At 41.0% G+C, this 12,471-nt stretch overlaps 1 non-coding gene and 1 pseudogene across 1 annotated transcript; one reads left to right on the top strand and one right to left on the bottom strand.

Annotated features, from left to right (window-relative positions):
* The first annotated feature begins 516 nt into the window (after positions 1-516).
* LOC111721577 lies at positions 517-618 on the top strand. The gene has a single exon (XR_002770700.1). It is a non-coding gene; the product is annotated as a U6 spliceosomal RNA (small nuclear RNA).
* Positions 619-9,245: 8,627 nt separating this feature from the next.
* On the bottom strand, positions 9,246-9,675 carry LOC100925211 (annotated as a pseudogene).
* Between the last annotated feature and the right edge of the window lie 2,796 nt (positions 9,676-12,471).

The raw sequence follows: 12,471 nt of genomic DNA on the forward strand, positions 1-12,471 counted from the left end.
TTATCTTCTCATCCTTCTGGCCCACTTTAACTATAGAATTTTATTTTATAGGATCCTACCTAATCTTCCTCTGAATACTTTGATATGTGATCTCTTAAGTTCTAAGAAATGTTAGTTTATTCTCAGCTTTTTGGTTTTTCTTTATCCCTGATTTTAAGATCTAAGATTCTAAGATGGTCTTTTCCTCTTCAAGGTTCTCGCCATCTCCACTTCCCCAACAACTAATTTTTATTAGAAAATCCAACGGAGGAGATAGAGACACAGACATCTCCAATCAATATCCAGATACCTAAAGTCCCACTCACTATTACATCCTGACTCTGTGGCAAGCTTATGATATATCTTTTACTTCACTTATTTCCTCCTTCTGTCCTAGTTTTCTGTGCTAACTCCAATGACAAAATTGTTTCTGCTTTTGACTCAATCCAAGTGTTCTCCCTCCTGGTTCCTGGACTTGCTGAATTTCAAGCGAACTGATCAGTTAAATTCATTAATTCCAAATACTATTAAAAGTTCTTGCTTTGGCAGCATATATACTAAAATGAGAATGATACTAAGAAGATTAGCATGATTCCTGCACAAAATGACACCCAAATTCATGAAGTGTTCCATATTTTTACAAGTATCCTATGGGAGTGCCCTTCCTTTTCAAAAAGCTGGATAAAGATGTGACTGAGATCTACCTTAACAAACTGAGTGGGAAGCTTATGGAAGAACAATCTTAGTACTCCTCCCCCAGAGAGGGTCCTTTCAAACCTGATCACTGGCAAGCTCAGAGATTCCAAGGATCTTGCTGATCCAGCCTCTTGTGCACAGAGTAATTGATGATATCGAGGTTTGAAAAAATATGATTAAAAAAAGGAGACATTTGAGACTACAGAACCAATGCCTTTTCTACTCAGATTTCTTAGGTTATGGAGCTGTTCATAGACTATGTTCTCCAATGAGATGGTTAATTGCATTCTATTATTTAAAGGACTCTCCTCTGGGAGAAGGATTCAATTTTTCATGCTTGGTCCTAAAAGGTAGAACCAGGAACAGTGGGCAGAAATAACAGAGAGTAATAATTAAGCTCAAGGTAAAAATATATTTCCTAGCAATGGAAGCTGTCCATCAATGATCTGGGCTGTCCTGGGAGATGGTAAGCTCTTACTCAGTGGTCATCTTTAAGTAGATCCAGGATTCCCATTTGTCTGGTATGTTACAAAAAGATTCTTGTTACACATGAGTTTGCCTATAAGGCTCCTGAGATTTCTTCCAATTTCTGTGTTCTGACAGTTGTAGTATAGTACCTTGCACATAATAAGCATTCAATAAATGTCCAAGCAACTCATTTGCTGTTTGATTATTCAGCTTGGGCCAGACTCCCTTGTCTTCCTCCATTTTGAATAAAAAAAAACAAAACCAGGCACGGAATTCTTTCCATGTGTCCCAATTCCCAGCTTGTTCTGTCAATACATCAAGGTTATTCGAATACATGCAATCCAGCAGGTAACAGAATGTCAATCTCAGCAGACTCTAATTAGAAATTCCTGGGCCAACAGGGCCCTTGGGCACCTGATATTGCATAACATAAAACTGTAATCAGCTGGCTGGACTAGCTGGGTTCATCAGGCATAAATCTTGTTAGAAACTGCAGTCTCTAACAGATGGCCACTTTGGAAGAGGAGAAGGAAGGAAGATCCTCTTTCAGAGTCCCAAAGAACTATGTCCCCACGGGTCTGAGACTGGAACAACTGGGAATAGTGCCATCCCCCAAAAGAATCTGAATGGGCACAAATGACTACCACCAATGCTGGTAGAGAGGAGAAGGAAGGAAGACCCTCCTCCGGAGCATCCCCAAAGAGCAGTCTCTCCACAGGTCTGGGGTGGAACAATTGGGAATATTGCCCCTCAAAAGTCAGCCAGAAAATTTTAATGGGCACAAATGACTTCAGCAAATTCTGGAAGAGTGGTTGGATAAATGAAAAAGCATCTTCTAGGTGCTCATTATGCCTCGGGGATACAAATATAAAAAGCAAGAGAGTTATTGTCCTCAAGAAGCCTACATTTTGCTAGGGGAAGACAACATATGTAGTAGAGTAGTAGCCAGGAGGAGAACTCTGGGCTTGGATGACACAAAATGGTGAGTGGAACCGTAGGGCAAGATTGATTGATATGTCCTTATGAGCAGCAGTGTTGATTTGATTGCTGATCTCAGAGCTAGAGGTGGTTAGGGGCATAGGCAGAAGGAAGAGGATGCTAACATTCTGAATCTCTTTCTGTCTCCTCTCTCTCTTTTCCTCTCCCTCTCATATACTGGCACAGAGCCAACATGAAATCCTGGACAACTTACCTAAGACCACAAGATAGCTCAGTGGCTGCTGTTTTCGATCAGCCTTTCAGGACCACCTGACCTTTTCTATCCACTAGTGGTGATGAGGTCAGGGTAGCAATTACTAGTTTGCGATAAGTGACAAATTTGTAACGGTCATTCTCTTTGCCAAAAGAGACATTTATTTAGGAGAAGAGGTTACATACAAAATGAAAAGGTAAACTAGGCATCAGGAATGGTAAATATAAAATGGATTTGGGAGAGCAACAGGGTTACCAAGGAAAGGATTTTGGAAGAATCCATTAAAGGAATATGCCATGAGACCCGAGTATTCCATTGATTGGCAGGTTAAATCCGTAGACTAACCAAAATTAGTTTTGTAAGGAGAAAATCACCCTTAAAGGGACCATGCTGTGAGGAGGGAAAAAAACCTTATAGCAAGTTTAGTCCTGAAAAGGACTTATTGACATTCTTCATTATGATCCCATCATTTAGAGGGGAAAAATAACCTTGGGGGTTTCTCAGGGGAGGAGGGAAATAAAGGTGGGAACAAGGATGTAGCTTGAGATGTTGAGACTTCCAGGGAGATACTAACATAGGAGGTCTGGGAAATCCTGAGTTCCCATCATGGGTATCTTAACGATGTTAATCAAGGCAGTTGGGCTCATCCCAGGTTGCCTTAACCATAGCAATAAGCCAGTCTGGAAAACTGAATTCCCATGATGAGCATTTTAGCATTTCCTGGAAAAGGGAGAGAATAAGCTGATTTCATGATTCACATCAGTGGTGGCCTTCTCCCATAAGTGCCTTGTGAGTTCGTTGAAGGGTGGCGATGGGGAGGAACTAAGCTTTTAAATAATGCCTACTATGTCCTTAGCACTTGACACTTATCTCAGTTATTCCTCATAACAATTCTAAGAGGTGAGTGCTGTTATTACCTGTACTTTACAGAGGAGGAAACTGAGGTAGCCAGCCATTAAGTGACTTGCCTGGAGTCATGTAGCTAGTAAAAATCTGAGGTTGGATTTGAATTTGGATCTTCCTGACTCCACTGTCCCACCGGCTGTTAGGGCTCTCATTCTATCAAGGATTCTTAGTGTTATTTCCTGTATATTAGAAACATCCTACAATTATTCCCATTTCTTTAGAAGCATCACAGGAGCTGTCACTTTCAGCATTTTTAAGTAAGGTATTTTCATTAACTCGGAAAGCCTGTGGCTTTTACTGCAGTAGAAACTTCTCTCAATTGAGTTTTAGCTTTGGACATTTCCCCAATAAGAGTTTTGCAGAAGGGCTTTAAAAATGATTTTATTTTTGGCTTCATTCTTTTAAAAAAAAAGCTACATTATATTGATGCGTTTGCCTTTGTTTTCACTTCATTCTATTTCACTCTTATAATCCCAGTTGCTTCTCTCCCTCCCTTCAGCACATTTTATGGAGGATTGCTTTCTCTTAGTAACTGGTGTCAGAGCCTCACTCCTGATACAAAAGGCTTAGTTACACTGTAAAGACGTCTCGATTATGTGGCTCATTTGCCCCTACCTGGTGGAATTTGGGGATTTCTATTATCTGGTACTCCTTTTCACCCTCACTGTATTATCACCACTTCTCGCTCCTCCCCCACCAGGGTGCTATTACTCCCCCTCCCTCACACCAGCAATCAGGCTCACCAGGCTTCAGATCTGCTACAGGCTTTGTTTATACATCTAAGGACAGAGAAAGTAGTTGTGCTCACTCACAGGGTTAAAAGAAATTTCTCCCTTCCAGTGGCACCTCTTTTATAGAAGGTAGTGCCTTAAGTAGGTTCAGGGCTTTCAATGCAGCAAGTGCTGGTGGAACATAAAACACAATTAAAGCCAACTTTCCTTCCTAAGAATTAAAAGAATCCATTAAAAAAGAGACAAGATTAAAAGAATACCACTGGCCTCAAATCAACCCAGCAAACTGGCAAGAAAGCATTTCCCTAAGGGTAGTGAGAGAGACAAGGAAAAGCTTTCACTTGACTTTAACTCTTCCTGGCCGGGGCCTTTTATACTTCTGGGTGAAAGGAAATTTTAAAGGACCTCATTGGTCCAACCTCCATAAAACCTGCATTTTTCCTGTCCCATCCCAGAGACTTTTACTTCTCTGTGACTCACAGTTTCACCATGGACAGGGCCCAGTGCTGGAAGAAGGTCAGCATTTACTCCAACTTGTCTCTTCTAACTGCCTCTCATAGCTTTGTTCCTAAATGACATTCATCCCCCTGCCATTTTAGTCTCATGTAGAAATTTGTGCTTGAGCAAATTTTGAAGGGAACTAGGGATTCTAAGAGGGTGAGGGAGTGCTTTTTATGCATGCAAGACTGACATTGCAAAAGCATGGGCATTAGAAATGGGGTGCCACCGATGAGGAATAGTATGAACGCCAGTTTGGCCCCCAGAGTGATGAAAGGAGAGTAATGTTTAATAATCTGGAAAGGTTGTCTGGATCTAGTCCTTCATTACTTTCAGTGCCAAAAAGATGTTAATAGGGAACCATCTGAGTTTATTGAGTAGCTGCATGATATGGTCAGGTAGGAGTTTTAGGGAAATAATTTTGGCAGCTATGATAGATTTGGATAGGAAGAGATTTGTGGGAGGGAGACTAATTAGGAGGCTACTACAATAGTCCAACTGAAAAGTGATGAGGGCCAAAACTAGAGTATTGTCTGTCTGGGTGAAGAGAAGGCAACAGATAGGAGATGTGGGGATCTGAAGGCAAGACTTGGCAACTGATTGGATACCTATGAGGCAAGTGAGAATGAAAAGATAAATATGGTACTGAGATGTAAATCTAAGTGACTGGAAAGTAGTACTTTTTGACAGAAAGAGGGAAGTTCGAAAAAAGCAAGAGTTTTGGAGGAAAGGAAATGAGTTCTGTTTTGGACATGTTGAATTTGAGATGCTTGAAATTTTGAAGAGTCAATTGGTGTTGCAAGACTGAAGTTGATGAGGTTTCCAAAAAAGAGACCATAGAGCAAGAGTTCTTAATGGAGATCTACAACCAACATAGACACATTTCAAAGGGGTCCATGACCTTGGTTGGGAAAAAATACATCTCTATCATTAATCTAACTGGAATTTAGCATTGCCTTCAATTGTTAATTGCTTTAAAAATAGTATTCTGGGGCAATTAGATGGCATAGAGAGAGAGAGAGGCCCTGGAATCAGGAGGATCTGAGTTCAAATCCTGCCTCAGATACGCTGGGAAAGTATGTCTGCTCCAACATCCCGAACTCCTTTCTACTATACTGTGCTGTCTATGCAAACTATTGGAGTGTCTTTTGGTGAGGTCTATGAGAGAATGGGGCCCCTGCCTATCCTTACAGGAGTAAGGAGCAACTCATCCCTCAATTAGAATTGTCCAGAGACTTGGTCTAGCCAATGACTATTAGGCAAAACCAGTGTGCTGCTACAAAGTGGGTGATATTTGTCATGGCCTTGATTTTCCCCAGAGGGTCCAAGGTCCTCCACTATAGCGTCCTTCCAGGTCCTGAGTCTGCCTTCCTGCCAAGTGTTCCTAGCTACTATGCTTCAGCCCTTTCTCCATTCTCAGCTTCCCCTGGCTCATGCCTCATACTTCCTCAGGGCCTCTTGAGGGCACTGGTGAGCTATGCTGATAAATGAATCTGATCCATGTGTTGTAACCAGTTAAGCACCAATGTGTGCCCCTCTCAGGAAGTATAGACTTGAATGGTGGAGATGTCAGGTACCATTGGAAGGTGGTCTTGGAAAGAAGGCTTTCAAAATTTCTTGAATAGACTACTATCTCTGCTTATGTCTTTCTAAAAGCTCACAGAAAGATAGAGTTTGAAGGTACCTAAAAATTATCTAGTTTTACTTTCTTATTTTATGATCAAGGAAACTGAGGCACCTAGAGGAAGGTTGACTTATCCAAGGCCATATAGCTAGTTAGTAACAGAATGGGAACTTTTGCCTTATTCATTCCACTATAGTAATATCTATTCAATGTCTACTTAGAGACCAGCCTTTAAGGTTTATAAACTGCATTTCCACAGCATCCCTGTGAAGTCAGTAATGTGTTATCCACATTTTACAGATGGAGAAATTGAGGTTCAGAGAGTTTGTGATAAAAATTACAGTTAGGCAAATATCTGCATCGGAATTCAAATATACACTTTCTGGCATTGAGTTCAGCCCTTTTGCCACACCCAGCCATGCTCAGGCACTGGTTTAGGTTGGAGAAGAGAAGGTACCCCATGATCTACTCAAGTATTCAAAGGACCACCATGTTCTGCTTGAACCCACAGGCTAGAACTAGGATACGGAGGTAAAAGTTACAAAGAGGTCAACTGAAGGAACACTTTCTAATGATGGAAGGCATCCCAAAGTGGAATGAACTGCTGTGGAAGGTCATAGATTCCCCTTCGTTGGAGAACTTCAAGAAGAGGTCATCAGGTATGTTGTGGGGATTCCTTTCAGATATTGGTTAGATTGGATGGCTCCCGAGTTCCCTTCTGACTCCAAATTCTGTGATTTTGTGATTCTGTGACTCGGTGGACTATTTTGGTGTGACCTCACATACTTTTAAGTTAGTCCCAATGAACACAACTGGCTCAACTCAGTTCACTTGTGGACAGCTCCTCCTGAAATTCCCAATGAGATGACACGGGAGCCTTAAGGATAGATAGGCTACAATAGCACCTTGGCCCTTGGGGCCCTGTACTAAGCTACTAAAGGAGCAGGATTTCAGAAGGAAGCATTCATTCTTGGCCAATGTCCTTTGAAGTTGTTACAGCTCTAGATGAGAGGGATATTGATGTTTGGGTCTCAGATTTGTGTTCTATCTTGTGCACCCCCCTCCCCACCCCCTGCATATGTCTGTTTCTCACTGGGGAGAGCACGGGTCCAGCATGGCCCTTTGTCGAAATCTGTCAACAGGCCCCTAATGCAGAGACAAATGAGACCCAGAGGCTGGTGACTACGGAGGCATTTTACTGTCAAAACCATCATTCTAGGAAATTATAGAGTATGGATTGAAAGTAAGATTATAGGCTTAAACAACCTCCCCCCTCCCCACAACAGCCTAAGCAATGTCCCAGTGTCCAGATGCTAAATTTGTTCCTGGTCATTAAAAAATGAAGTTTAATGCCTTGCAATTAAGAGTTCCAAAGCAGCCTTTAATTTAGATTCCATAAAACATTGAGTGGGGCTGCAGGGCAGGCAGTGAGCTGGTATTAAGATGTGACTAGAGGCTTTTAGAGCTCAGCCATGAGTTCAGATGGGGTGCAGGGGCCATTGTAATTGCAACTCATTAGCATGTGATGGGCAGGCACTCTCCCGAGATGTGCAGTAGGGCCTTATTTCCATAGCAAATACCACTGGCCACATGGCCAGAGAGGCCATGTGGAAAGATTCAGGATAAGCCGGACAAAGTCTGGCTCCCTAAAGCAAAGGGTTTGCTCAAAGTCCATCTGCCAGGCAACGAGGCCTCGGCTCTGTCTATCCTCATCCCTTGGTCTGCTGTGGGTGAATTAATACTTCTATACTGCAGTACCCAATCATCTTACCTATGTGGGCACTGCTTCCACTGGGGCACATCCCAATCTATCTATTCCTCCCCATCCAGTGCAACTCTCATCCACGTCATCCCTGCTAGAACTCTTCTAGTTCTTTTGATGTTTTGTGGTCCATGCAACACACTGGTGGTTTAGATATTAATCTTCACTCTGGAAATTCATGTGACTGACCCATTTCCCTTTCTGGTCATGCATGTGCTTGATGACCTCTCTTATGGCTGTGCTAATAACAAACTGTGACCTTGGTCAGGTTACTTCACCTAGTTAGACCTTAGCTTTTCTTTCTGTCCAAATGAGGTTGACTAAGACGATTTCTTTTCTTTCTTTCTTTTTTTTGGCTGAGGCAATTGGGGTTAAGTGGCTTTCCCAGGGTCACACAGCTAGGAAGTGTTAAATGTCTGAGGTCAGATTTGAACTCGGCTCCTTCTGACTTCAGGGCTGGTGCACCAACTCGCTGCTCCTAAAATGATTTCTAATATCCTTCTAGCTCTAAATCTCATGTTTCACTGACCTTTTATGCAAGTCACTAGTGTAGCTCTTTGGGTTACTTGCCTTTTGGCGGGTCTGTGGTATTCCATGAGTTAATGTAGCTAGGAGAATGTTGATAGGAAAGAGTCTAGTTGAGAGTAAAGAGGGATTTTATGTCAAAGAAAAGCTTGAGCTCATTGAAACTGCTCTAGAATTTTCTAAATTCAGTCCAGCTTCATCTCCTCCTTGCCTTCCAGTGTGGGCCTAGTTTATTGACCTTCTGCAGTGCCCGTCCAAGATAGTTACTGATGATCTAACTAGCTCTATGGGCAATTTGTGAACCAGAGAACTACTAGCCACTGCTTAAAACTCAAAGGACTTAGTGGTGCCCTAGACCCTCCTAGAGGAGCCTGTTCTATAATCGATAAACCCCGATACACCTCACCCCTTATTGCTTATCAGTCTATATACCGCCATCGTCAGCTCACCCCAACAGGGTTCCAAAGTGAGCAAAATCATGAAACCATAAAAACGTTAGGTCAAGGTGTAGCATATGAAGGGGGAAGCAATGGGCTACATTTTCTATGTTAGAACACAGTGGATTGTCTATTGAAACAAAGACATGAAGGAGGATTTAATAGTAAATTAAGAATAGAGAACCTTCATCTTAAGGAAGGGCCCCGGGTCAGCTGTATTTTTTCCTAATTCCTCTCTGGCCCTCTTCTGACTTCTTTTCAACATTTCCAAGCAGCCTTCATAACTTGGGAACTACTTTTTTTTTGCCACTGTACTTCAGCAGTCTTCTTGTTCTGAAAAGATTCCTCTTCACCTGCAGCATCTTCCTTTGACTGGTCATTTCTACTTGGAACATTCATTTTTTTTGAGACCAAAGCTTTTATTTACTCATTCTTTGATGATATCTTTAGTCTGAGATTCCTTACCATAGTCCTTAACAGCAACGCATCTGCAGCTAACCATTTAATGGTTGTCAATTTTACAGAGGCCTACCCATTCACCCAGCTTCTTGTTGTCATCAACCTTGATCAAGTTGATTTGGTGCTCAGCACATAGGGTCTCAACCAACTTTACATACATACACACATAGGTTCATCACAGTTGGAAGCAAGAACACAAAGACGGGCTTCACAAATTCCATGAGCTAAACCATTGTGGATGAGTTTGGTCTTCAGCACTTCTTGTAGAGCAGTGTTAATGTCCATTACACCTCTAGCAGCAATGCCTTCCCCAGCCATGGCAGTGGTTCGCAGGTGAAGCTAAATCTTGAAAATGCCCAGGAGCCTTTACCTCCCGCTCCACTCAGCAGCAACAGAGAAAGAGTGGAACATTCATTTTTAAGAAAGCGTCCCCAGACCAGCCATGTTCACTCCTTTATTCCTTTTCAGGTCCAATTACAGCCCTCGTGAAGTGCTTCTCTCTTTATTTTCACTTTTATTTTCCAGCTTCCCTTTATATGTAGTTTTCCACCATTGGAATGTAAGTTCCCTGAGGGCAGGAACTTTGTCTTTTTGTTTGTTTTAGCATCCCCAACACAGTGCTTGGGATACACTAAGTAATTAATAAATACTTATTAACTTGACTTGACATGTGAATTTGTCATCCACTTGCTTTTCCCTGTGTGGATGGCTTTAGAATGACCATGGATGTTAACACATAAGTAAGGGGAGTTTATATTCACAACTGGTCCTAAGCTTCAGCCTCCTTGAGGGGATTTGAGAAACTCCAAAGGTACCTCCTTTAACGATCTGCCATCATGCCTGAAACTTTACCATTATGATACAATTAATATATAATTAGTATATGATGATCCTTTTCTTTGCTGACTTCCCCAGTAGCCCGTCTGCTTTATCATTCCCACTTTCTTTGTGTTTATTTGCTGCTTCTCTACTGCCTACAAACGTACATCTTCCTCAGCCTTAAGGAACCCTCAGCTGATTTGTCCATCTCCACTAATTATCATCTCACATCTCTTTTCCCTTTTGTATCTAAACTCTTTTTAGAAGGTTTTCGAAAATAGATGTATCCATTTCCTTTTCGTTCATTCTTTAAACTCTCCATAGTCTAGCCATTGGCCTTATCATTCAAATGAAACCGTTCTCTCCAATGTTACTGGTGGTCTCTTAATTGCCAAATTTAATTCCTGTTTTCCTTGTTGACCTCTCTAAACCCTTTGATTTTGTTAATCACCCTTTCCTTCTTGATATTTTCTTCTCTAGGTTTCTTTTTTTTTTTATTAAAGCTTTTTATTTTCAAAACATTTTTTTCTCTAGGTTTCTATGCCACTGCTCTCTCCTAGTTCTCTTCCTACCTATTTGACTGTTTCTTCTTGGTCTCTATCAGGTGATGCCTTTTTACTGTGGGCATCCCCCAGGTAGGGCTCTATTCTGGGCCCTCTTCTCTTCTTCCTCTATGCCATTTCTCTTGGAGATCTTATCAGCTCTCATGGATTCAGTTCATCAAATCCATGCTAATAATTTTCAGATGTCCATGTTCAGCTGTAGCCTTTCTCCCAAGATCCAGACTCCCATCTCCAATTGGATGTCCCATAGACATCTTATCACACCTTGTTCAGCCATTCCCCAAGTGATGGCATCCCCTCAGTTTCCAATATTTTGCCACCATAAAAGGGCTGCTTTGAGTCTATACATATCGGTTCTTTCCCCTTTTAAATGATCTCTTTGGGGTACAGACCTAGTAATGGTATTGCTATATTAAAGGGTATGCACAAGTTGGTTGTTTTGTGAGCTCCAATTCTTTAACATTACAACTACTAAGTCCTATGTAATTGTAATTGTGGATCACTGATATTTGAATTGTTTTTTTTATGACCACTTTAAGTATTGGCTATAATGTTCCTTGGGGTTTTTTTCCCCCACTCTTTCCTGAGTAATCAACTTCCTGAGTAATGAGTAATGAGTTATCTTTCCTGAGTAATGTCAACTTCCAGTTTCTTTCTAGAAAGATGCTTTCCCAATCTTTTTTTTAATATGGCTTTCAGGTAATCCATTTATTCTGACATTGTCTTTTGAATCTGCTTTCCATGTCAACTGTTTTTCCCATTGATTGATACTTGATGTTTTAGCGTCCTTAGTTTCTGCTTGCCCAGTTCTAAATTTTCCTCACTTAGTGTTTGTTCTTTTTTTCATTTGGTCAATTTATTTTTAAGGAGTTGTTTTCTTGAGTGGATTTTTGTATTTCTTTTTCTATTTGGCCAATTCTACTTTTTAAAGCAGTTTTTTTTTTCTTTTTCTAAGATGTTGATTCTTTTTTCATAATTCTCTTGCATCACTCTCATTTCTTTTCACAATTTTTCTTCTACATTTCTTATATGATTTTTAAGTTTATTTGAGCTCTTCCATGAGTTCTTTCTAAACTTGAGACCACTTTCCTTTTTGCTTTGGGGTTTTATCCATAGGTATTGTGAAACTATTGTCCTCTTCTAAGTTTGTGTCTTGATCTTCCTTGTCACCATAACTTTTTTGTTTTTTTGTTTTTTTGGTTTTTTTTTGCTTATCTTTTTTGGCCTTTTTCTTTTCTCTTAAATTTGAGCTGTATTCCTGGGGTAAAAGGGGTACTGTCTCAGGCTTCTTGTGCTAGGGGATGTAAGCCCTTTTGAGTCCCACAATGACACTGTAAAGTTGGTATTATTCCCATTTTATATATGAGGAAACTGAGGCTGAGAGAGGTTAAGTAATTTGCCCAAAGGTCAGTTCAGTCAGGCAACAAATATTTAAGTACTACGTGCCAGTTAAGTGCTGGAGATATAAATAGAAGCAAAAAGACAGTTCCTACCCTTGAGGATGTCACATTCTCATGAAAGAATACATGACCCAAAGGGACATGATCTTGAAGGCCAAGGAGTTCAGAAGCAAAGCCAAGAGAAGAATGAAGGATTGCCAGCCTGGGCCTCTTCAAAAAATAGAGGAACTTTCAGGGTTGCAGAGATCTTCCATCTTGAAATGGCAGCTGAAGGGCAAAAGTCTAGAGTCACAAGCAAAGCCAGGAGAATCATAGCTAGTAAGTTTTAAAGGTAGGATTTGAACCCTGGTCTTCATAATTCTAATGCTAATATTGTATTTACTATACCACCAGTTGTCTCAATAATGCCCTC

The sequence above is a fragment of the Sarcophilus harrisii genome, chromosome X (assembly GCF_902635505.1).
Source record: "Sarcophilus harrisii chromosome X, mSarHar1.11, whole genome shotgun sequence".
In the NCBI taxonomy this organism is placed as follows: Eukaryota; Metazoa; Chordata; class Mammalia; order Dasyuromorphia; family Dasyuridae; genus Sarcophilus; species Sarcophilus harrisii.